The following is a 27300-nucleotide window of genomic DNA, read 5'->3' as shown; positions in this document are numbered from 1 at the left end:
TCCTCGCCCCCGCCCCAGGAATGTTAAACTTTCCTACCCCCCCCCCCCCCCCCGCCCCTGAATCCCCTTTATTACCCCCGCCCCCGCCCCCGTTCCCCGTCCCCCGATTGATTTTCAGATGACTTTTGTTAGGCTAAAAGAAGTTGTTATTTAGGCTAAATGAAACTATTTTTCAGGTAACAAATAATTATTTATAGCAGAATTTTACATATTAAAAATAAAAAAGTTATGGCATCTTAAAAACATTATACTAACAACTTAAAAACATGTTTTTTGATGAATTTTGGAAGCTCAAAATCATGGTTTTGTTTATTATATTTATATAATTAGTATATGTAAATATATATGTAATTTATTAGCGGGGTCACCATGGGGTTTCGGGACAGGATTGCCTACCCCCGCCCCCGCCCCCGAAATCAAAACGGGGATTAACCTTGCCCCCGCACCCGATTTTTTTAAAAAAATTCCCCCAAATGGGACGGGTTCCCCACGGGAACGGGGTCCCACATGACTTTTTGACATCCTTACCAATAATCAATAACCAACAATACAGGTAATCATACAGATCTACTAATCTAACAGATCATTACAACATAGAAACATCCTATACACAAGTATACATAACACAATCTAGTGGGTTGGACTTCTTGCCTTCCACCCACGAGTATAGTTAGAGAACTCACATCGGAGTCTAGAAGGTAGCTGAATTGATCCCAAATCCAAACACCAGCTTGAGAAGTCACCAATATAACAAACATGAACCAAGTCTCAATCCACAACTTAAAAATGTTCCGCTTGTCCTAAAGTCAAACGTGGTTAAAGTCAACGGTCAAAAAGTGAAAAGTCAATTTCCAGCCATCATCACAGCTTTATGTCGTACGTAGAGCCTAAGGTGGCAAAGAAGTGGGAAATCAGTGCTACACCCCGCATGAGGGGATTTACACCGTGTGTAAACACGTGATGCCCTAACTTAATTATTAAGGCCCCGTCTTATAGAGAAAATGTTGACTGGGAAAGGTCTGTCTGGGTAAGAAATCCTAATTGAGTAAGAAATCATGTTGTTTGATTGTACATCTGACTGAATGTGTTGACTGATGACAAAGGACCATTTTACCCTTCTGCTCTATATAGTGATGGATGAAGTTGTTGAATAATTATAAATGCATATAGATTGTCATACAAAATGTAAATTACACACAAATCATTTAAAAATCCAAATAAAATTGTAATACAAAAAGTAAATTAAACATAAACATTTAATAGCCAAATAAAAACATATAAAACTTAAAATAACATAATAATTTAATGCAAACTAGGTGAAAGAAGTTTATTTGCAATCTGATCATGCAAAACAAGCATATATTGAACGGCTTTTGGACCCCATTCTATGCCTTGTATGTTTTCTCTATCAATTCCTCCACCTTGGACGTTAGGAGTAACCATAGTGTTCTCCTCAAAATTTGTAAACAAGTCATTATATATATTGTATTTACTTATAAAGTTATGGACCACGACACAAGTAATGACTATGTATATTTGCACTGTAAAAGGATAAGGATCCATTTGTTTTAAGATTGGGAATCTCGCCTTCAATACACCATAAGAATGCTCAATAACATTTCTAAGTTGCACATGGGCATAATTGAACCTTTCTTCTCTAGTTAAAGGTCCGCCTCTTCAAAAATCGGCTAACCAATACCTAGTATTGCGATATGCAGTCACAAACCCATGAGTGTTTGTATATGTGGCGTAAAAAAGGTAATGCTTATCTGCAAATGAGTGTGACACATATTATATAAAGAAGATAGATAAAAAAAAGTTATATAAAGATTACAAACTTGGTGGAGGAAATGGAAATCCAGAAGTCGAATTGAATGCAACTTCTTTCAAAACTCTTGAATCATTTGCTATACCTTCCCATCCAACCCAAACAAAGGTGAATATCATATCAAAATCACAAATTCCTATTACATTTTGAAAACATTCTCCTTTTCCTCTTTCTCTATAACAAGTTTGTTGATCAACGGGACAACCGCATGTACAAGAGTTCCATCTAATGCACTTATTGCTCCGGAAAAAATCTCTTTTAACTGTCTATGTCGTTACAAAGAAACTGAGTGGGTTAGGCTTGGGAGCCTGGTGAGCACATAGGGTTCCAACCCACAATATTTTTATTATATTGTTTTAACTATATATATGTAACGCCTGTGTTTCCAGGCTTGCCATTTTTAGCAATGTAATAGTCTAGGTTAACCTTTGTAACCCGTTTTGAAATAATAGAAGTGTATTATTTGAGTATTATGTGTTTTGTACTTAATTGCTTAATTATGTGGTTTGATTAATTAAGAATAAAAATAAGCGTCAAAATTAAAGTGTAAAATAAACTTGATATCTTTGGATAATGTTGTAGTAGTTGAAACGAGGTTTCCGAATATGTATAGAACGCCCAAATCTGACTTCGTATGAGGAAGTTATGATTTATTGAAGTTTCGACTTAGCGGTGTGCAGCCCGAAATACTCGATTTGAGATCGAGCGGTTTTGGGTCGAAGCAATCTAAACGAGGATCCAAGGTCTCATTGTTGGTATCGAAGCGATGAAAAGTTAGGCGAGAACGGACGTCAAACGAAGAAGTTATGAATTTATAACGAAGTTTTTCTGTCCCGGCCTATTAAAAATAAATAATAAAAAATAAAGTTAAAATTAGCCGACGGAGTCTAAACGAAAGTTGTAGAGCGTAGTCTCACCTTCAAGTGGATATAAAGAATGTCGAAAACGGAGTTCGTATGAAGAATATATGAATTTCTGAAGTTTATTAAATAATTTGTATTTAATTTTAATTGGAAAATCCGGCATTATCCGAAGGGGAGTCAGTGATCCGATCCAAAGTACGCCCTGCGTACACCGAAGATGTCGACACTCGCAGCAAGTGGCTTCGGATGACGAACGCAGTGACGAATTCGGACCAGTACGCTCCGCGTACTCCGAGGCTCCAGCCTCCTATAAATAGGATGTGAGGGCAGCCGAGTTCTTTTGCTATTTTCTCTCTTCTCTCTCCCATTTTGCATCGATTTGCGTGCCACAAATACCCTGAAGCCCCGGTATTATTCTCGAGCCCCGAGGCAAGTCCCGAGATCCCAAAGATCCCGAGAAGTGCGGTTCCCGAGCCGAAGCTCTGCCCACGAGAAGTTCGATTTTTGTGAAGATCTTCCAGATCTGCTGAGGATTACTACTTCTGCAAGTCGTAGTGCTGTCCGATCATCTTCTGATCAAGTGAGTGTATACTACCTTTCATAAACATGATAATAATACAAGTATGGTTTAAGTGTATTAAGTATATTGTTGTTTATATGTGTGAATGTGTATTCACTTTCTTCTATCTCATAGATATGATTTATTCTCTATGAAATACGTGTTATGTGTGTGTGTGCCTCATCTGTTATGTGGAATATGTATTGATTAAAGCATGCTATACAAGTTTTTAAACTATGTATAAAAATGTATATTTTATCTACTAATATGTTGGGTAGAACATGGGTAGATAGTTGGTGTGTAATAAACAGATGAGAGGCCTCGTTGTTGTTTGATTTAGTCATCTAGCGGAGTTTAGATGACAACCACTGACTTTTCTAGATAGTCTTGTGGAAACATTAGCAGGTTCACCACCTGTAGGTGTTAATGAACTTGGGTGTTCATTCGCTGTACTCCATCCCCCTCATGGTTGCCTTATTTGACTTATATTGTTGAGGAACCCCCGAAGCATGTGTTGTCGCCCCGATGAAATATTCTTAGACTAGGTCCCTTATGTTAGTTGTTTTAGGGACATAAAGTGAGAATAACGGGAATGGGTAATTGGGTTATTGTTGGTTGGTGAAAATTAAATATGATTATTTGTTGTGGGTTGAAAACCCTATATGCTCACCAGGTTCCCAAGCCTGACCCACTCAGTTTTAATTTGTATTACAGGAAGTGGCGCGAGGGCATAAGATGGATGAACCATCAAGTTGTTCTGTTTACAAGTCTGTATATGTATATATTTGTTGAATGACTTGTAATGTTATTGTTTATGCTTATTGGTCTGTATCGGAACATGACACCCCGAGTTTTGATTATATAATGAAAAATACATTTCTTTTATGAAATGCTTTGGTAAACATTGTTTTATCATGTTTTGTTTTTGGGAACAAATTCCGCAACTCTTTCAAATCACAAGGATTTACTCTGAAAATATTTTAAAAGCATAAATGAAAATCGGTCTTTTATGGCCGAGATTTTGGGGATGTCTCAATATATCACACCAAATATATTAAACCCGACAACTCATTCTTGTTATTCTCATTCTTCGATCCTAAAATTAAAATCTCAAGGGACCTGTCCTAAAGGATCTCTGTAACAACAAGTAGACAATACTACCTTGGGGGCTCCTTAGCAATACATGTCAGTAAGGAAACTATGATGGGATAGAGTACTCAAATTAACTTACAATCCATACTCCCAAATAATATGATTCCTTAACACCTACAGATTACGAGTCTGCTATTGTTCCATTGGGATGTCAAGAACAGTCTGTGGTCTCTCACCATTATATTATTTCTTTCTTTCTAAGGTCTCATCGGTGTAGTAGTATTATGTTGGACATGGTCCCTCACTATTTCCTCATCTCTTTCTACCCTTTATAACCACTAATATAAGTATTATAAAAATACATATATAATTATCTCAAATAAAATCATCATCTCATTTAACACAGATATCAAGAATACAAATAATAAGCATATAAGGAATTTATGCAAATTAAATAGATGATATCTATGTGTATGCTAAAAGTAACTATGCACTCACTTGTTAAAAGTGGATGACTGGTGATTTTGGCAATGCTCTGCCTAACACTTTGACTTTGCCTTTAATATATCCTAGAAACGAATATCACTAAGTCTTAGTCTTATATTCTTGGTGATTAATGATAATCTAGATTCCTCACTAATCCCAATTTCTACATCAAGATTTATCAAGTAAGGAATAACCAGGTAGGATCACATCGGAGGTATGGTCTGTTTGATATATAGAGTATACTGTTTGGAAATCTCACTTTAAACACCTCACTAAATTCATCCTAGACATCACTCCTGTTAGTAGATCAATTAGTATATTGACTTGGAATTACTAATAGTCTTATTTAAAGGTTCCTAGTAACGACTATAAACATAAATATAAGTTACACTTGAAGCATGGTAATTAGAGATTAACTTACAAAATTTTTAGCAAAAACTGGGAAATTACGAGGCAAAACACCAACCCTAATACTCCTTCTTCTCGGGCTCCTAACGCTCTGAATATTCTACTAAAATACCTTAAAATCTTTAGAGAAATCAAACTCAAGAGTTTAGAAGGGATCTAGAGAAACTGGAAACATTTTGGTGTGGAAAATGAACAAATTTCAATTTGTTTTGTATAGAATCAGCACGCACACACCGCACCGAGACAAGAGGCATGTCGCGCCTCAAAGGTTTATTGGCTCCTCTTATCTTCTACCACATGTCACACTCAGACCCCTCCACGCCTCCTTCTTCTAGAATGTGCCATGTGTCCTCTTTAGGTGGTTCCACGTGTTATGCCCCACGTTGTGCCATGTCACCTTGTCTCGCCGGAGAGCCAGCTATCCAACCACGCCTCATGGTGCCACCAGGTGGTGTTATGTCATCAGATCGTTTTTGACGTTATTTATAACCGTGGAATCCTCTCAAAGAGCTCTACAACTTTCAATAAGGTCTCAACCGCTAGTTCTCACTCTAACTAAAACTCATATTTAGACCGATTTAGACTGTTAATGTCCTTGCAGAATTCATCACTTCTTCATACAAACTCCATTTTGAATGTCTTTATATCAATGGACTCCTAATCACTATATCTTCAACTCATTTAGATTTTTTGTCTAACAATCAACCGATTTGAATTTCGATTTCTGTGCCCGCACTACTACGCTGAAACTTCGAAAAATCATAAGTTCCTCATACGAAGTCAGATTTGGATGTTCTCTATATGCACACCCTCGATTTTACAATTACTTCAATTTTTTCTTAGATTTCTTAGGCTAATAAGCAACCTATCTAAAATTCACTTTTTATGATGCACCTAGTTGTGTCGGTTTAATCACGAAACTTTGAGGAAGCATGACTTCTTCATACGAAGTCGGATTTCAGAGTTCTTTATATGTATAGAATCCTTGTTACACCTACTACAATCTTGGCTAAGAGTATTTATCCTAAATAACCTTCTATCAAAAATGTCATTTTATCGTGTATCGAAAATTCCCTAAAAGACTTATAGTATGTCGTCTGCGACGCGCAAGACTAGTGATCTCCTATTCGAGGGCTCAAATTATATTAATTTCATTTATTATATCTTAATTTTCTAGACCGAAGTTGTAGGCATTAGAATTGTCTCCCCCTTAGGATGGTTACATATCGGAATCAATAGCAAAACATGGCTTGTATAATGATTATGCACATCACATTACCATCCTAGGTAATAACTGTAACTCATATGTATTTCCAAACAAGTATCAAACTCTTGGACTTCCTAACTGCTGGCAGTGCTTAACCTTAAATTTTTTCTTCATTCCATATAGACCTTCAGTCCTAACGTTCGAATTAAAAATTCGACCTTCGTCAGAGACTCCTGCTCCTTATCAAACATGTTCCATCCATGATAAGGTCTTTTCTTTAACTACCTCAATAGACCGAAGGGTCATGCTCTAATGACCTTACATTGCATGATGAGACAGCTAGAATCGGATCCCTTTGAGTCAAACTTTAGTGTGGTAGATTCCTTCTTTCATGTTCTAATGTGGTTCAACCACATCATTGTAGGTAGCATTTTTGGCTACTAGCAGCTTAACCTTAACGACGGCTGCAATATTCATGTCAGTTATCTTTTTCTTCAACCCGTTAACTAAAGTCAGTTATTACATCGACCATGGTTCTCTGAACCGAGTAATTCACTTTGTAGATTTATCCTATTCAGACACGATTTTGATATGACCACTAGGGTCGTGATAACATTTATCTTCATGGTCGTTACCGAAACGAAGGTAATGAAGGAAAAAAACAAAACAAACTCAACTACTAGTACCTTAGTAACCTTGTGACTCTTCCTAATCCAACTGTGAGAGTTGTGCTTTGGTTAATATATGAGTATACTACCTTTCACACCTACTCATACTCAGTCCAAGAATTGTCCTGCGGTCCCCAAGATACTACACATAAATTCACATAGCCATTTAACACATATAAATTTGTCCAATCAAGCATGTACAACTTTTTTTTTCTAAATTCTACTAGGATTTTTGACTCCTACGATTACCTTTAGAATGATTCCACTTCGAAACCCCTAGTAAAAATTCCTCCCCGTATAGTGTCCTTTCTACAAGGTGCAATATACAAGAATTTATTCTACATAGGGTTTCCAACCCACAATATTTTTATTATATTGTTTTAAGTTTATATACCACACCAAATAGATTAATCCCAACTACTCGTTCTCATTATTCTTATTCTTCAATCCTAAAATGATAATCTCAAAGGCCCTATCCTAAAGGATCTTTGTAACAACGAGTAGAAAATAATGCCTTGGGGGTTCCTTAGCACTACATGTCAGTAAGGCAACCATGAGGGGGATAAAGTACTCAAATGAACACATAATCCATACTCCCGGATAGTATGATTCATTAATACCTACATATTGTAAGTCTGATAGTGTTCCACTTTACTGTCTATAAGAGTTTATGGTCATCATCAATACTCTGCTAGATGACTGTGTTCAATTGGGCATGGTATCTCACCATTATTTTTCCTTTGGCATGGTCTCTCACCATTATATTATCTATTTCTCTCTCTAGTCTCATTGGTACAATAGTACTATGTTGGACATGGTCTCTCACTATTTCCTCATCTCTCTCTCTCTCTCTCTCTCTCTCTCTCTCTGTAGGGTCCGATGGGTGTTGCATCTTGGGCTCGTTCCTTAGTCCATTTTGTCTCCGGATTGGGCCTGTCCATCCGTGAGTTATTTCTAGGGTTTAGTATTTATAGATGCTTGCATGCATCTTAGTACGTAGATTTTGAAGTCAATTATTTAAAAAGATATTATCTTTATCGTTTGTAACCCTAATAGCCTCTACAGCGGAAGTTCTTTGTCGAGCTCTGCTGAGGCTTGAATCTATTGAATCATTCGACATATTTTGATTCATTCTTGGGTTTGATTTTTCTGTTTAACGTTTATGTGATTAACCTGTTCAAAGATCTAAACGATCAAAGAGTTTCTTAACTCTTCAATTGGTATTAGAGCAGGAGACTGTGTAATTCATACACATCTCTTCTGTGAAAGAAGTAATTAGGGTTTATTCCGCATTCATTGATATTTATTGAGCCGTCACTCCATAATTGATGCATCTCATTATTTATTCATCTTGCCCTAATATTACGTATTACAAAGTCTGATCTCATAACAGGTTAAACGATCAAGCATGGACGATTCTCAATCTAATCCTATTAACATGTCAAACAGTATAGGATCTACAACCAAGATTCCAATTCTCTACACTCAAGATTACGAGGTATGGATGCACCACTTTGAAGACTACGTCATTGGATCTAAAGATAATGGGTATCTGATATGGGAAGCTATTATATCTGGTCCATTTTCTCATTCAGGAACATCTAGAATCATTAAAACTCAAAAGGAGTACAATGATTTGTTGAAAGACGTGAAGGATGTTGCTCAGGACGAAAAGGAGAAGTTTCAATGCAACATTAAGGCATTGAGACTAATTCGATTCGCTCTTCAATCCGACACGTTTAGATTGGTGAGTCCTGTTGGAATAGTGTCTAAGCCCGTAACTATATTTGGTATGTACTTGACCCGATTATGCATGGTCCTTTTGGGTTGCCTTCTCCAAAGCAACTTGACAAGGTAATTTAAAGAGAAAGAGAGAGTATTATGATTTATTAATATATTATAAGAATAATATATTAAAGGAGAAATCATATTTATTTAATTAGTATTAATCATAAATTAGTTAGGAATTAATTTGGTGGTCAAAAGAGACTAATTGAATAATGGGGTATAAACTGTCAAATGTATGATAGTTGAGTTTTAGGTTAAGGAAACTTAATGGGCTTAAGGGGGAACGAAATTATGATGGGTATCCATCATATTTTCATCCAAGGCCTTATTCCAGAAGGTTCCATGGGCTGCTTGGTGACTAAGCTGTCCATTAGGGTTTAGACTGAAACCCTAGTAACCCGTAACTATAAATATGACCCCTAGGGCATTGAATTCGGCTACCACTTGATTCTAAGAGTACCCTAGGCCGATTTCTAGCCTCTCTCTCCCTCTCTCATATTGCCTTCTTTCTTGTGGGATTTGTGAACCATTAGAGGAGTTGCATTTGTGACTCTAGGCTCAAAAGAAGAAGATATACAAGATCTAAGCCAACTATTGAAGAGGTAAACATCTAGATCTGATTCTATATGTTATTTTGTTGTTAATATGCTAGATTAGGGTTTGTAAGTCTTGGAATGAAAGCATGTTCAATAGTGAAACCTAGATCCAAGCATTAGGGTTTGTATGAGCACATAGGAATGTTTCTTATGCATAAAACCCATCAGTGGTATCAGAGCTGTGATTGGTTTCAGTTGTATGTGATGCTTAACTACTTTAATTGCTGAAAAACAATTTTTTTGGTCCCTGCCCGACTCAACTCGGCGAGTCAGTACCTGGACTCGGCGAGTTGGCCCCTACTCAGCGAGTCCAGGCCTGACTCGGCGAGTCTCTTCGTCAGAAAGAGGGATTTTCGGGTTTTGGCTGCTGTTTTGACTTGGACTTGATGCTTAATTTGTTTTATGAAGTTAAAATCCGAATTTTATCTATATTAAGTGTTTATCCTTGCCAAAAGAATAGATAATTTCAAATCTTTTTAAATATTAGTTATTTATGTGATAAATATGGATTATTTAAAAATTATTTGGTAATTATCTAATGACTAAAATTAAGATTAGGTCAAATATAGATAATTATGAAATTAATTGGTTAATTTGAATTATTTGTTATTTGATCCCTTATGTATTGAAAAGTTCAAAACTTGCCCTCAAGTTTTGAAATTTGAATTTTGTAATTAAAAGTTTAATTTTGAATAATTTAAATTTCAAACCCTTAGAATTTTACAAGTTTAAATTCAACCCTATACTGTTATATATTATTACAAGCTTAATTAATATATATATATATATATATATATATATATATATATATATATATATATATATATATATATATATATATATATATGTATAACTTTAAATGCTAGTCTTACCATTAGTAGGCCTCATTCACGAAGGCGGTCTATAAGGTGGGTATAAGGTTGCTGCCTATAAAATGGCGCTTAATGGGTGTACACTCACACCTACCGCTTGCTTGACTGGTGGAGGGTCGTTAGCCGAACGGGTAGGATAGGGCAACCCTCTCCTCATTAAAAGTATAATGTTGAATATAAAGTAACTACATTTTTTTTACAAATTCCCATTCCTAGTTACTTTAGGGTAAAATGTGAAAATGATGCTAATCCATGGAATTACACTTCGTACCCTTGTCAAACGTTGATGGAGCGCGTGTGGTTAACCAGCACATCAATTTGGGGATGACATAGGTAGCGAAGGGTGACTCGATGTTTGTCATAGATCAATGGAGCGTGTGTGGTTTACCGACACATTGATTAGGTGATAAAGACATTGAGTGCACCACGTTGATTCGCATGGTTATTCACAAATTTGTTTGCGATCCTCGGCATCCCAGTCGCAAATTTGAAATGCATATCGAGATTTAAACATGCCATTGAAAAGTGCAATGAATCTCAAAGATCTAGGAGTTTTCAATATATTTAAAACCTAAATTGCTTTTTCGTTTTTTCATGGTGAGAATTAGTGAATCGTCATTCACTTACCTTCAAATTATTTACTTTTAGAGTACGGCATCCCTTTCTAAGTTGTAAATAATGTTGTTGGATCCTAGCCCTAATTTCTCATTTGGGTGTTTAATTAGGGATTCTTTTCTAATCAAAGTTTGTTCCCTTCTTTTTCAGATGTCTGCAAACAACAACAACAACAACGCTTCTGGGTCATTCTCGTTGATGAACTTGTGTCAGAAAGTGACATTTGATGGTTCAAACTTCAACGAGTGGATGAGGTATATCCGCATGATCACACGCTACGAGGACAAAGAATATGTCCTCGATGAAAAGCTTGAGAAGATCATCCCAGATGTTGCCACTCCTGAGGAATTGGCCGCCTTTGAGGCCCATGAGCGTGATGCCACGAAAGTTCACTGCATCATGCTGGCCACCATGAACCTTGAACTCCAAAAGTCCTATGAGGACATGTATCCATATGAAATGCATCAGGATTTGCTGGATAGGTATCACCAAAGCGCGAGGCAAGAGCGCTATGAGATCATTACTAACATGATCACCGCTAAGATGGGGAGTTGAGAATCCCTAACCTCTCATTTGCAGAAAATGCAGAGGTATGTTGATCGTCTTCTCAAACTTAATGTTAAGTTTGATGAGGATTTGGCTATCGACATAATCCTCCACTCCTTGCCCTCCTGCTACAATCAGTTTAGGATGACCTTACAATATGAACAAAGAGGAGGTCTCCTTGAGAAAGCTCCAAGGACTCTTGAGGACTGCTGAGAGCAACCTCAAAGACAAATCCGTTGCACCATCCCCTGCTGTGGCCGCTCCTGTGATGGCGATAGGTCAAGGAAAAGGTAAAAAGAGGAAGGCTCCATGTAAGAGCCACCATAAGGGGAAACCCCGTTATGGTTCGTCCTCAAGTGGGACCAAAGCAGGCCCCGTTAAACCCTCTTCCGATCCTAAAGAAGCAGAGTGCTTCTATTGCCACCAAAAGGGCCACTGGAAGCGAAGCTGCCCTCAATATCTGCAGGACATAAGAGATGGGAAGATCAAGCCCACATTTGCAGGTATGTATTCTATTAAATCTAATAACTCATCATTTGCTACTTCATGGGTTCTTGATACAGGATGTGGTTACCACATTTGTTCTGATTTGCTTGGCCTAAAAAGAAGTAGGGAGATGGAGCATGGGAAGATGAACCTGATTATGGGAAACAGAAGATCATCGCCTATGACCAAAGTCGGTGTTTATTCTTTAGTGTTGAGTAATGGGTTAGAAATAGATTTACAGAATTGCTGTTATTCGCCAGATATGGCAAGAAACATTATTTCTTTTCACGGGTTGTTTAGACAAGGTTTCAGATATTCTTTTGATAATAGTAATGGTTCTATTAATGTTTATTTGAATGGTGTCTTTTATTTCAATGCATTACCTTGTAATGGGATTTATGAATCTGTGATGATTGTTGATAATTTTGGAAATAATGTTTTGAATATTGATTCGTCTACTAGTCTAGACAAAGCATGCTTGTGGCATTGTCGCCTTGGCCATGTTAACAAGAAACGCATAGCCCAACTCCAAAAGGATGGAGTGTTGGAGTCATTCGACCTTAGGGACGATGACACATGTGAATCTTGTTTACTTCGGAAGATGACCAAGTCACCCTTTACTGGAACTTGTGAAAGGGGTGAGGGTTTATTGGATCTCATACACACCGATGTATGCGGGCCCTTTAGATCCACCACAAGGGATGCTTGTCGCTTCTACGTGACTTTTACAGATGATTATAGCAGATATGGATATATCTACTTAATCAAGCAAAAGTCAGAAACCTTTGAAAAGTTCAAAGAGTTTAAGAATGAAGTGGAGAAGCAGCTGGGCAGGAAAATCAAGATGCTTCGGTCAGACCAAGGAGGAGAGTTCCTAAGTCTTGAATTTCACGACTATCTAAAAGAATGCGGAATCGTTTCGCAATTGACGCCTCCGAGGACGCCACAATTGAATGGTGCGGCTGAGAGACGTAATCAGACCTTGTTGGACATGGTTCGTTCTATGATGAGTCGGACTTCATTACCAATAGCTTTCTGGGGGTATGCCTTAGAGACTGCCGCCCACATACTTAACTTAGTTCCCACCAAGAAGGTTTCCAAGACTCCTCACAAGATGTGGACGGGGAAGGCTCCCTCGTTGGCACATATCAAGGTCTGGGGTTGCGAGGCTTTCGTAAGACGAGAGACTCACGACAAACTAGAACCTCGTAGTGAGAAGTGTTATTTCATCGGCTATCCGCAGAAGTCTTTTGGCTACCTTTTCTATAGACCAAGTGACAATGTAGTCTTCGTTGCTAGAAGAGGAGTTTTCCGAGAAAGGGAATTGATAGGCCAAGAAGACAGTGGAAGGCAAATTGAACTTGAAGAAATTCAAGATCAAAGCGATGAAGGAACCTCTGAAACTGGCACTCAACTTGAGGAGGAAACTATTGTTGAACCCATTGACGAGTCCTTACCTCTTCGACGGTCCACTAGGGCTAGTGTTCCACCCCAGTTTTATGGTTTTCATATTACTACTGAAGGGGATACATTTATTAGTGATGGTACACTAATAAATTTGGATGAACCTAGCAGCTATAAGGAAGCCATGGCAGGCCCGAAGTCTGCAAAATGGAAAGAGGCTATGGACAGCGAGATTCAGTCCATGTACGACAACCAAGTTTGGAATTTGGTTGATAATGTACCGGGTCGTAAGACAGTTGGGTGCAAGTGGATCTTCAAGAAGAAGACGGACATGGATGGGAAAGTGCATACTTATAAAGCGCGATTGGTTGCGAAGGGCTTTACTCAAACTCCCGGAGTTGACTATGATGAGACCTTCTCACCAGTTGCGAAGATAAAGTCTATTAGGGTGATGCTTGCCATAGTTGCGTTTCATGATTATGAAATATGGCAGATGGACATGAAAACCACTTTCCTTAATGGAAAGTTGGCTGAGGATGTCTACATGAATCAGCCAGAGGGTTTTGTCGATGCAAAGCATCCAAATAGAGTATGCAAGCTTGAGAAATCCATTTATGGATTGAAACAAGCATCTCGCAGATGGAATCTTTGTTTTGACGAGAAGGTTAAAGAGTTTGGCTTTCTGCAAAGTGAAGATGAATCTTGTGTGTATGTCAAAGCCAGTGGGAGTATAGTAAGCTTCCTCGTATTGTATGTCGACGACATACTACTCATAGGAAACGATGTCCCAACCTTGCAGGAGGTCAAGTCCTAGCTTGGGAAATGTTTCGCTATGAAGGACCTCGGAGAGGCTGCTTATATTCTGGGAATAAGAATAGTAAGAAACAGGGAAAAGAGACTGATAAGACTCAGTCAGGATACATACTTGGAAAAGGTACTAAAGCGTTTTAGTATGGAAAATTCCAAGAAAGGGGAGTTGCCAATCCAAAGCAATACCAAGCTGAGTAAGACTCAGAGCCCGAGTACAGAGACAGAGATAGCTGATATGATCTGAGTACCTTACGCTTCCGCAGTAGACTCTATCATGTACGCTATGACCTGCACTCGCCCTGATGTGGCCTTCGCTTTGAGCATGGTCACCAGATATCAAGGGAACCCTGGTAGAGCACATTGGATTGCAGTTAAGAATATTCTTAAGTACCTTCGGAGGACCAAGGAATGGTTTCTAGTCCTCAGTGGGAGTGATGACTTAAGGGTACGAGGGTACAGTGACGCTAGTTTTCAGACGGATCGAGATAACTTCCGATCGCAGTCAGGCTGGGTCTTTACCCTAAATGGAGGAGCAGTGACTTGGAAAAGTTCCAAGCAAGAGACCTTAGCTGATTCAACGTGCGAATCAGAGTATATTGCGGCGAGCGAAGCGTCAAAGGAGGCTATATGGTTGAAGAACTTCATTGGATACCTTGGAGTTGTGCCATTCATAAAAGAGCCGATGGAAATTTTCTGTGATAATGAAGGAGAGGTTGCCTTGACCAAGGAACCGAGGGATCATGGCAGATCTCGACATATTGACAGAAAATACCATTTCATCAGACATCGGGTAGAAGAGGAACTCCTCGTTGTGAAGAGGGTATCATCGGAAGAAAACCCAGCAGATCCCCTTACGAAGGGACTAAGTAGGGTTAAACACTTGCAGCACGCTAGGAGCATTGGGCTGAAGGATGATATAAGTTTGGATTAGATAGGAAACGTGTACTAGATAGTTTGTACTTGACATTCGATGAATAAATAAAATGTATTATTTATGAGTAAAGCTACTATCTTGTGTTGGTTATTTATCTATTGTTTCCATTTTGCATGTTTTTGACTTCCTGAATGATATGATTATTCAAAAGGTCCACAGTCGGTCATATTTTGGAAGTAGATATGAATGAAGACTGTCATGAATTGTTTGTAGACTGTCTGAAAGGTTTTAGACATAGCAAAGGTTTGCTGCAAAGTTCATGAGTGCTTATGAATATGAATTGAGCATTGGATTAAACCCGAGTTTGCTGTATCACTTAGTGGTGTTTTATCTTAAGTGATCACAAAGCGATAACATCATATAGTCTTAAAACTTAGAGATATGGTTATTGTTTGCTGGTTGGTTATACATTGATAATGTGTAAACGCATCAGTAACTTGATGTTATAAAACACATTATTGTGTGTGATCCATTAGTAAATAATAGATGCATATGAGTCGAAGTTGATCTGTTCCTTTTAGTCTATGAGAATAAAAGTGATATATTGGCCACTTGATGATTTGGTTTGACTTATGTGCCAGGCCCGATCAGAATGAAGTTGATTTGTTCAACTAAATTCTATGTCGAACAAATCGGAAATCAAGGAACTACTGCTGGACAACAAGTATTGTCAGCATGATATCCAGAACAGAGGATTATACGACCCCTTATCTGAAGGACAAGTTGATCAGAGTTGACAGCGAAGTATAAGAGCTACGATTGCTAATCGGATTCTGAAGTCATATGTGAGATATAGTTACTAGACTTATCCAAGTGGGAGACTGTTGGAATAGTGTCTAAGCCCGTAACTATATTTGGTATGTACTTGACCCGATTATGCATGGTCCTTTTGGGTTGCCTTCTCCAAAGCAACTTGACAAGGTAATTTAAAGAGAAAGAGAGAGTATTATGATTTATTAATATATTATAAGAATAATATATTAAAGGAGAAATCATATTTATTTAATTAGTATTAATCATAAATTAGTTAGGAATTAATTTGGTGGTCAAAAGAGACTAATTGAATAATGGGGTATAAACTGTCAAATGTATGATAGTTGAGTTTTAGGTTAAGGAAACTTAATGGGCTTAAGGGGGAACGAAATTATGATGGGTATCCATCATATTTTCATCCAAGGCCTTATTCCAGAAGGTTCCATGGGCTGCTTGGTGACTAAGCTGTCCATTAGGGTTTAGACTGAAACCCTAGTAACCCGTAACTATAAATATGACCCCTAGGGCATTGAATTCGGCTACCACTTGATTCTAAGAGTACCCTAGGCCGATTTCTAGCCTCTCTCTCCCTCTCTCATATTGCCTTCTTGCTTGTGGGATTTGTGAACCATTAGAGGAGTTGCATTTGTGACTCTAGGCTCAAAAGAAGAAGATATACAAGATCTAAGCCAACTATTGAAGAGGTAAACATCTAGATCTGATTCTATATGTTATTTTGTTGTTAATATGCTAGATTAGGGTTTGTAAGTCTTGGAATGAAAGCATGTTCAATAGTGAAACCTAGATCCAAGCATTAGGGTTTGTATGAGCACATAGGAATGTTTCTTATGCATAAAACCCATCAAGTCCTTGCAGTACAGCAAAGGAAATCTGGGATCGAATGCGAGAGCTGTATTCCACAGATGAAGATCTGGAGCACTCAATTCAGACTTTACTTCTACCTGAATTTGGAGAGTTCAAGCAGAATCCTGATGAGATTGTTACGCAGACATTTGACCGCTTCAATCATCTTCTCAGCAAGATGATCAAACATCATATTGAAAGGAAGCTCATCGAACAGAAGGTCACTTTTCTGAATGGCCTAAGATCCGAATGGAGAGCTGTTGTGTCAATGGTTAAAGCACACGAACAGTTCAAATCATACTCGCTGGCGAAACTGGTGGGGATTCTGAAATCCCAGGAAAAGACAGTGCTGCAAGAGAAAAGCGTAGTTTCAAATCTAGGGTCTCTGGCGCTTCTATCCAAAGGAAAGAGTGTAGCAGAAGAAGAAGAAGAAGATCTAAATCTGGGAGATCACGATCTGACAGCCGAAGACTATGCTATGATGGTGTCAAATCCCAGAAGGTTCATCAAGAAAAAGTTCCCTACCAACAAAAATCGTAATTGGCAGGGAAGCTATAGTTCTGAAAAGGTGAAAGATGAACCAAAGGTTGAGGAATCGAAAAAGGAAGCGAAGGGTGAAGCTGACTCTGGTGTCAGTTGCTTCTACTGTGGTGGGAAAAATCACTACGCAAAAGATTGTGTGCTGAAGAAGATGGCAGAGAAAGATGAAGAAGCAAGTCTTATGAAAAGACTGGAAGAGATAAAAAGGAAGAAAGCTGCTACTAATCCCTCTATGAATGCTCTTATTGTGCAGGGTTCGGTAGATGATGATGAGTTCGGTGGCGCGCAGGTGTGGTCAACTGACTTAGAAGACGATTAAGTGAGAAAGCCTTCTCATGGAAAGGCTTATGTTGCAAAAAGTGGTGAAACTGATGGAAGATGTCTACTGGTGACAGATGTATTTCAGATGAGGGGATACAACACTGATGGTGGAAATGAAGAGGCCAAGAAGCGAGAGGACTTGTGCTTTACAGCGAAACCTCTTAGTGTGCAGATCAGTGAACTTGATGAACTGATCAAGAAGGTACAATCTATTTTTGTTTCATTTAAAATTCCACAAAAATCATATGAAAAGGAATTAAATAACTTGAATTCAAGAATTTCAAATCTAGATAGTAGTTTAACGCAAACACGGGTCACGAATTCTAATCTAACTGACCAAATAAGCAGGGTGTCATCCAAGAGTGAGGAGCGAAGAATGTGGATAGAGTAGAAAGAGTTGGAGTTGATTAAGTCTAGGGATGAAAACATTTATTTGCAAAGAGACAATCTCAAATTGTTAAAACAAAGGAATGTTTTTTGTTTGATTGCCAAAAGGCTTTATGCTAACATTACTCAACTACATCTAAATTGTGAAACAGGACAGAAGATACATCGCATGATTCTACCCTTCCTTGAGTTTAAGGAGGATGAAATTGATGCCAAAGCATACAACTGTGAAAGTGTTGTATCTTCCAATGATGTTAATCCTACTTACATGTATGGTCTGGACAAAATAGAATCTTTTATAAAGTCCAAAGACCATAAGGACATGCTTAAAAATCTTTTGGATGAAAATGATAAGTTGAAACTCAGAACCAAAAGCATACAAAAATTCGACTCATTGAGTACCAATTTGAGATCAGAAAACAAAATTGATGTTGAAAACGCATCTGCACTTAATGAGGACGATGATATGAGTGAACTTTCTGTAGAGGACGAATTTGACTGTTCCGAGTTCATCAGGAGCGAGCCTGAAAACCACAAAAACCTAATTTATGAAAATTCTGTGGAATTCGCTCGCTTATCCAAAACTAAGTCCCTAATACTTAAAGAAAAGGTCGTTGTGTTTTAGAAGGTTAGAACGACTCCCAATCAGGTGTATAAGGTCACAGGAGTAACCGAACATCAGACAACCGAACTCACTGCCATAGTAAACGAAGATAATGCAGATGGCTGTGATGAGTTTTTCTGGTCAGCATTGATAGACAATGCGGACGAAACAGTTGGTCTGTCGGAGCGAACATCCTGGAAGGCCAAAGGTAGATATGTGCCCGAACCTCTGAATAAGCCTACCAACTTTGACGTACCAAGTACCAGTAGCACAAAAGAGATTCCAGTGGAAGAAATCACCTCCACAAGCGAAAACTCTTCCATGAAGAGTGAACCGGTTGCTAAGAAGCTGAAACAAAAGGCAAATATCCACAGACAACCGAAACAGATGAGAAATCAAAAACAACAGAGAAACCTGAGATACAAGAAAAATCTCTCAGAGCGAAAGCAGTTTTGGCGCTCCCAAAATCCTCACTACATTTACCTTGATAAAGATTCTAAGTCAAAAGGAGAAGAAAACAAAAGACAAAGGAACTTCGAATCTCCGATTCAAAAGAACCAGAGAAAGACTTTTAGGCCACACGAAGAACAGAACCGAAAGGATAGGTTCGGTCCCGAAAGCAATAGCAACCGAAAAGCTAGTTTCAGTCCGCCAAATAACAACAGGCAAAGACCAGATTTCAGTCCATCAAGCTTTTACAATAAAAAACCCAGTTTCGGGCCACCAACCAACAACACCCAAAAATCCAGCTTCGGTTCATCATCAAACGGCTACCGAAGGTCCAGGTTCGGTCCCTCAAATGACCACAACCGAAAGAGTCATTTCGAACCTCAAGTCAGGAAAGATTCTCATTCTAATTTCTTTTCCTCTAATTCTTCTCGTTCTCAATCTTCTTCTAAGCCCAATTCTGTTCCTACACAAAACTCAAGATCGTCAAAGGATTTGAAAGGAAAAAGGAAGATTTCCTTAGCTAAGGAAGACCGAATGCAGGCTAAAGTCCAAACACCAGAATCTGAATCCAAAACACCTGCAACTAATTCTAATAAAATCAAAGTGTTTACTATTAAAAGAAAAGACGAAACAACCTTAATAAAACGAACATATCTCGTTGATGTTTCTCTTACTATTCCTGTTTCTGTGAAAGGCTCACGTGGACCCAAGAAACTTTGGGTTCCTAAATCTGTTTAATTTTTGCAGGTTATCAGTGACGAGCAGTTTGATGAAGAATGGTACATAGACAGCGGCTGCTCACGTAACATGACAGGAAGGAAGGAAGAGCTAAGGGAGTTTCGATCACTTCAAAATGGTGGCAATGTCAAGTTCGGTAACAACTCTTATGGAACAATAAAGGGTTATGGGATGATAACCAATGGAGACTTCATAATAAGGAAGGTGGCGTATGTAGAAGGGTTGCAGCATTATCTCATCAGTGTATCTCAGCTGGTGGGAGGTACCGATCTCAAAGTTTCATTCGACGACGAAGGTTCAGAAATTATAGAGAAGAAATCCAACAAGGTCATTCTCAAATCAAATCGAAAAGGCGAAATGTTTCCTCTGAATCTTAGACCAATCAAAGGGAATCCAGCCATATGTCTTTTGTCCAAAGCTCATTCAGACGAAAGTTGGTTGTGGCACCGAAGGCTTTCACATCTCAACTTCAAAGACATCAACAAGCTTGTCACCGGCGGTCATGTTCGGGGTCTTCCATTGCTCAAGTTTGATCGTGAACAGTTGTGCGCTGCATGCGAAATGGGGAAACAAAGTTGCCAAAGTCACCCATCGATTATAAACACAAAAGTTGTTGAACCACTTGACTTGCTTCACATCGACTTATGTGGTCCATCATCAATCAAGAGCATTGGCGGTAACAAGTATATCCTTGTTATTGTTGATGACTTCTCACGTTTTACTTGGGTATTCTTTCTAAAGCACAAATATGAGGCGACTCCCAAACTGAAAATCTTTATCAAGCAGGTCGAAGTGCAACTGAGGAATGTCGTTTGAAACATCAGGAGCGATAATGGACTGGAATTGAAGAACAAAGAATTTGAAGATTTCTTGACAGAAAAAGCACCGGTCATAATTTCTCAGCCCCCTATACACCTCAACAGAACGGAATTGTCGAAAGGCGAAACCGATCCCTATGTGAGGTTGCCTCTCTTCCCTTATATTTCTGGGCTGACGCTATTGCTGCAACATGTTTTAAGCAGAATAGGTCTTATCTCAACAAACGTTTCTCTCTCACTCCTTATGAGATCATCAACAACAGGAAGCCGAATGTCAAATTCTTCCATGTGTTCGGCTCTAGGTGCTTCATCTTCAACTCCAAAGAACATCGCAACAAGTTTGATGTTAATGCTGATGAAGGAATCTTTCTGGGATATTCTCTTACTTCAAAAGCATACATGGTTTTAAATAAACGTTCTAGAAGAATTGAAGAGACCTATTATGTGACGTTCGATGACAATTACGTCAAGAAACTAAAGACTACCGAAGAAGCAATTGGAGAGATTTTCTCTCAAACAGGTCAAGTCACAGCCTCGATTGCTAATTTATTTGACCAGTTTGTAGACGTATTTGATGAACCTAAGAAAACCACTCTCTCAGAAGCCAAGGTAGCAGACAACAAAATCGTTAATTTGAAGCAGATTGTCGAAGATGCAACCAAACAAATGGGAGAAGAAGAACCAGTTCGAAACGAACCTCCTCAGAGCGGCACTTCGGTTGAGGGGGAGAATCAATTCTCTTCAAATCAACAGGACTCACATATTTAGGGGGAGATTCCAATATTTGAAGCACCCGAAAGTCATGTAGCACCCAAAAGCCCATCTACACCCGAAAGCCCAGCTACACCCGAAAGCCCAGCTACACCCGAAAGTTCAGTAGCACCCGAAGGTCCAAATCAACCTGAAGGTCCAAATGATTCATCATCTGTCGAGGGGGAGAATTCTGATATGTTCTATGATGATGATATTCAATCAAAGTTGGAAGAAATGGTCAATGCTGAATTGGATCCATCCTATGATCCAAACTATCCTCCACTCACCAAATGGACCAGAGATCATCCTGTATCTCAGATAGTGGGTAATGTATCTGAAAAAGTCCTAACCCGATGTCAATTGAAGGCAAAGCAAACTTCCCTATTCTCCAAAGTAGAGTTCTGCATGTTTAATTCTTTTGTGTCCAAAGTTGAGCCGAAGACCGTCAATATTGCCCGGGATCATTCTGATTGGGTCCAGGCAATGCAAGATGAACTCAATGAGTTTGAAAGAAATAAGGTCTGGCGTCTCATTCCAACACCGAAAGATGCCTCAGTCGTTGGTCTCAAGTGGGTATTCCGGAACAAAATGGACAAGGAGGGGAATGTAATCCAGAATAAGGCTCGGCTAGTGGTGAAAGGTTACTGCCAGGAAGAAGGAATTGATTACGAAGAAAGATTTGCTCCGGTAGAAAGGATGGAATCTGTTCGAATATTTCTTGCCTATGCTGCACACAAGAACTTCGAGGTCTACCAAATGGATGTGAAGTGCGCTTTTCTGAATGGGGAACTTGAAGAAACGGTTTACGTGGAGCAACCTCCTGGTTTCGTGAATGAAAAACATCCAAATCACTACTACATCCTAGATAAGGCAGTTTATGGTCTGAAACAAGCACCTATGGCATGGTATGAAACACTAACTAAGTTCTTAAAGATGTCTAAATTCAAACAAGGTTCGGTTGACCCAGCCTTCTTTCGTAAAAAGGAAGGTAACCACTTTATGATAGTTCAGATCTATGTCGATGATATCATCTTTAGCTCAACGAATTCCAGCCTAACAGCTGAATTCAGAAAGCTGATGGAGACAAAATTTGAAATGAGCTCAATGGGTCCGATTAACTTTTTCCTTGGTTTGAACATTAGACAGGTACCCGAAGGCATCTTTATCAACTAGGAAGCATATACCAAGACTCTTCTTGCTAAATTAGGCATGATGGGAGATCCAAAAGTCAAAGTCCCTATGGCGTTCGGAACCAAGCTCACACCATCATTAGAAAAACCGGTAGTTGACATAACGCTATATCGCCAAATGATTGGTTCCCTGATGTACCTCACAGCTAGCAAGCCTGATATAATGTTTTCTGTGTGTTATTGTGCCAGGTTTCAAGCAAACCCTCGTGAACCGCATATGCTGGCAGTGAAGAATATACTCCGGTATTTGAAGCGAACCACCTCTCTCGGTCTCTGGTATCCTTCAAACTCAGGTTTCTTTGTTCAAGCCTACTCAGATGCAGACCTTGGAGGATGTGGATTAGACAGGAAAAGCATTACAGGAGGCTGTCAATTCCTCGACGGGAAGTTGGTGAGCTGGCAATCTAAGAAACAAACAAGTGTTTCTCTGTCTACAGCCGAAGCAGAGTACATTGCAGCTGCTTCTTGCACATCTCAAGTGATTTGGATCCAAAGCCAACTTCGGGATTATGGACTCAATATGAAAAAGATCCCATTATATTGTGACTCAGAAAGTGCAATTAGGATCTGTCATAACCCAGTGCAACATTCCAAAACCAAACATATTGCATTGAGGTATCACTTCATTAAGGATCATGTGGAAGACGGAAACATAGAGATTCATTTTGTTCGAACTACTGATCAACTAGCTGACATCTTCACCAAAGCCCTTCCTGAAGCAAGTTTTAATAAAATTCTACAAGGACTAGGTATGATGGAATCGGAGTCAGTACCAAAAACACCTTCTCAAAACTAAAAGTTGGAAGCGAAATGAACCGATCGTTCGGTCTATTTCGGGTTCGGTTCGCATAGGTACCGAAATGAACCGAACGCTCGGGTTCGGTCCTATTGTACTTGTCTTCGCTTATCTCTAAAAGGTAGTTTCTTTGGTTGTAAACTTTTGTACACTTATTTTCTGATTTTTTTTAAAATATTTTTTTTAAACCGAAATGAACCGAGCGTTCGGTCTATTTCGGGTTCGGTTCCAATTTTTTTTTGTTGTTTGTTTTTTTGTTGTTTTTCTTTGAATCAAAATTTCATAAACTCCAAAAATATATATTTTTTTATCTTGTCTTCTGTTTGTTTTTACCGTTTGTGGATGATCGATGGGGCAGGTATCATTCTCACACTTTTTAATAGTTAGGTGTCCCTAGAAGCATGCTGCTGCATGTTGTCCAAAGCCTCAACTGATTCTGAATAAAGCCTTACTGACGTGGTATATACAAACCTTGTCTTCCCAATTAGGCTATTACATTTATTCTAATCATGAGCTACCTTACTCTTTTCTGATATGAAATAAGAGTTTTCTGCTTAGTCATTATTTTAATAGCAGAGGTACTTTGGTTTCTTTACACCATCTCAAATATATTTCTCCATCATATTCGCTTCATATACGTAACCCTTGAGACTCTCAGAAATTACCACTGAGGTTTATGGTTACACAATTTCTATGTTTATGATCTTAGTTTCGTGCCACTACGTGCTAAGTGAAACCCACAATTCAATACCTACTAAACATTGATGGTGAACAATTAAATTTGCTCTAGTTTTCACTCATGAATTAACGAATTCACCCAAGTGGTTGTACCATGAAATCTCTAATTTTTCTTTTGTGTGATTCTTATGAAATTGTTAAATACCATAACATTTCTTCCCTTAGAATCCAATTTTAATTTTTTGTTTGAGATTTCACCTAAAAGTATTTTCAACATGTCACCTAAATATTCTCCACACCTACTTGTTCAATAAACCACATTGGTCTCATGAGTACTTCAGTCGAAATCTGTCTTATGTCAAGATCAGGAATTCTGAACTGAAGCGAAAGCCTCCCAAATTAGCCTTATTAAAAGATGCCTTTCAATATTTCTTAATTAGTGCTTGATCGTAATTCAACGGGAAACCACACAAATACTTTAAGGTCTCTCTTGACTTTGAAGGAAGAGATTCATGCCCGGGATCCACTGTTTCGTGTCTTTATTGACATCACAATTTCCCACATATGTGTTGCTTTATTTCTTTCTCTTTGACACTCTATGCACGAAAATCTTTTCGTTTTTCCATAAATCTGGTTTCGTTAATTATAAGCTATTTTTAGCTATGGGATTTAATGTTATATTCTAAACGAGATGAGGTTATTAATGCTACACATGCTTACCTTTATCTATGATGACAACTCATATTAAAAGGATAAGTTGCTGACTCAGCCGAAAGTCTAATCGTTTTAGTATTTAAAACGACGCTTGATGGGAAGGCATGTGAAAAGGAATCGTTTTAGTATTTCAAACGGTGCTTGATGGGAAGGCGTGTGAAACGGAAGAGTTTTTCTCTCTCCTGCGTAATCATAGGGGTTCTAAACTGTCACGCGTCAATCACCTAAGGAAACGCTTCGTTTTTTTAAGAAGATTTGGGAGCAGATTCTTCTCTCTCTTCTACCCACGGTATAAAGGGTAAATCCTAAAGTCTTTTACCTCTTTACTGCACCAAATATTCAGAGAGCAAGAATCGATCACTTTCTCCCACTGTTCATCATCTTCCCCAAAAACTACTCTTCAATGGCGGACTCCTCTTCAGTTCATGTTACCTCCCACATTCTACCTATCCGTCCTCAACAAAGCCTGATCATTGATCTCACCCCACAAGTCTACGATGCTTTCATGTTCCCAATCGTGGAGTGTCTCAAGCACTCTCCACTGGTTCTAGCACTAACCAAGTTCGAACTCGTTCCAATGGAGTGTTTGTCACAGATCTTCTCAACTGCCCACTATGACAAGTCTGTCGATCGAATTTTCTTCGACATTCTTGATACCAAGTCCTCCATCTCCAAACAGCGATTCTGTTCGCTTCTAGGGTTTGAACCTGATGAGTCTAGGGTTAACCCTGAATCCATTCCCGTGGGACAGTTGTTCTCCATGTTTTACAACATGGGTTATACCGAGATTCTGACCACCGTTACAAAGTTCAAGAAATCATGTTTACCTCCTCAGTGGAATGGTTTCTTCACTGTGCTGTTCAAAGGACTATCAGAATGAAGTGCAGGTTCTGATGGGCGCGAGTCGGGTGTTCATGACAATTCTCTATGGGCTGTACCACGGCATCAATCTCGATTATGGATCGGTTTTATGGCAGCAGCTGATTCAAAGCCTTACGTCTACTTCTCGCCATTTTGAGATCTCTTATGCCAGATTCTGGACGCTGATCACAAAGTGGGCAATGGACAAATATCATGTCCCCATCGTTGCTGATTCTCCACTCTCCACGATTGGAATTTTCCACACAACGAAGATCATAGTGTCTGATTCCTCCAAATTTCAGTTCGTTGGCTCAATTCCTGAGTCAATGTATGTGTGTGTTCCAAAGGACATTCGCATCATCAGAACTTACAAGGAGTTTCTTCGCTCAGGCCCTAGAGAGCTCACTCTTGAAATGATTCAATCCATCCACGACGCTGACAGGCTTGCTCCCAGGGGAAAGAAACAAGACAAGGGGAAAGACAAGAAAGTTGTCAAAGGAGCGAAAGGTCCTTCTCCAAAGAAGCGAAAACCTTCCAAGGAAGCTCAATCCCCTCCACCAAAGAAGAGGAAGACTCAGCCCAGGCGTAAGCTAATTCTTGCCTCCTCCTCCAGTGAATCAGAGGATGAGAGTTCAGACTCAGAAGCGTCACTTCGAGGTAACACTCCTCCACGTTCGCCTTCACCTGAGGTACATGTTTCAACTGCACAAGTATCTTCTCCTCCAATCTCTATCTCCATTTCCATTCCCCCCATAACCTCCACTACTCAAATACCACCCACCTCTATCCCTGTACCACCTCCTGTTTTCACTGAAGCTACGACAACAACCACCACTGGAGTTCGAACCAATGTATCTGATACGGGGGCTCATACTTCAGCACCCAAACACACACCTGCTACCGAACATACATTCACACCCGAACCTACTACCACAACCGAACCTCCACCCTCGCCTTCATCTCCCAATCACTCAGCAGAAGATGATGAACCTTTTCTTGGAGGAGAGGACATGACGTTTGACTCGGTGTACTACAGTCCGTATCATGTTCAAAGTGGTGATGACGATGATGGTCCTGTCACCAAGAAGCATCTCAAGGAACTTCATGAGAAAATCGATAGTCTCATTGCTTCCTCCTCATCTTCCTCTCGGTCCACTATATTAGAGGCTGCTATTCAGGGGCTAGTTGATACGTTCACCAAGGCTCATGAAGCCTCCATCAACTCTGCCACTGCCGCTATCGACACCTCTACCAAGGCATGTGCTGCCGCGACCGAAAAAGTCGAAAAACTATTTGTTGATGCTAATACTCTTTTGCAGTCTTTACAGGGAGCCGTTGATTCCAATGCAGCGAAGCTTGACTCTCTTGTCAAGAAGCTGGCTACTTCATTTGCCTCCGAACTACAGTCCTTTGCCAGTCTTCGTCAGTCTCTCAACGATGACAATAAATCATTCCATGCGACTGTTGAGGAGCGCTTGACACAACTGCAAGAAGATCTCGCTTCAGAAAACTCAGTGATGGATGCTCTTGCTCGCAAGACTACTGCTCTCAAGGTCAAGAGTCTTCATCTTTTCCAATCAGAAAAGGAAGTTACATCTCTCCGATCTGAGCGTGCGGTTATCTCATCGTGTGTTTCGGATGTCCACGCTGCCCTCTCCAACATCATCGAAG

Source organism: Lactuca sativa, chromosome 2 (assembly GCF_002870075.4).
Source record: "Lactuca sativa cultivar Salinas chromosome 2, Lsat_Salinas_v11, whole genome shotgun sequence".
Lineage (NCBI taxonomy): Eukaryota > Viridiplantae > Streptophyta > Magnoliopsida > Asterales > Asteraceae > Lactuca > Lactuca sativa.
This window is presented reverse-complemented; position numbering follows the sequence as displayed.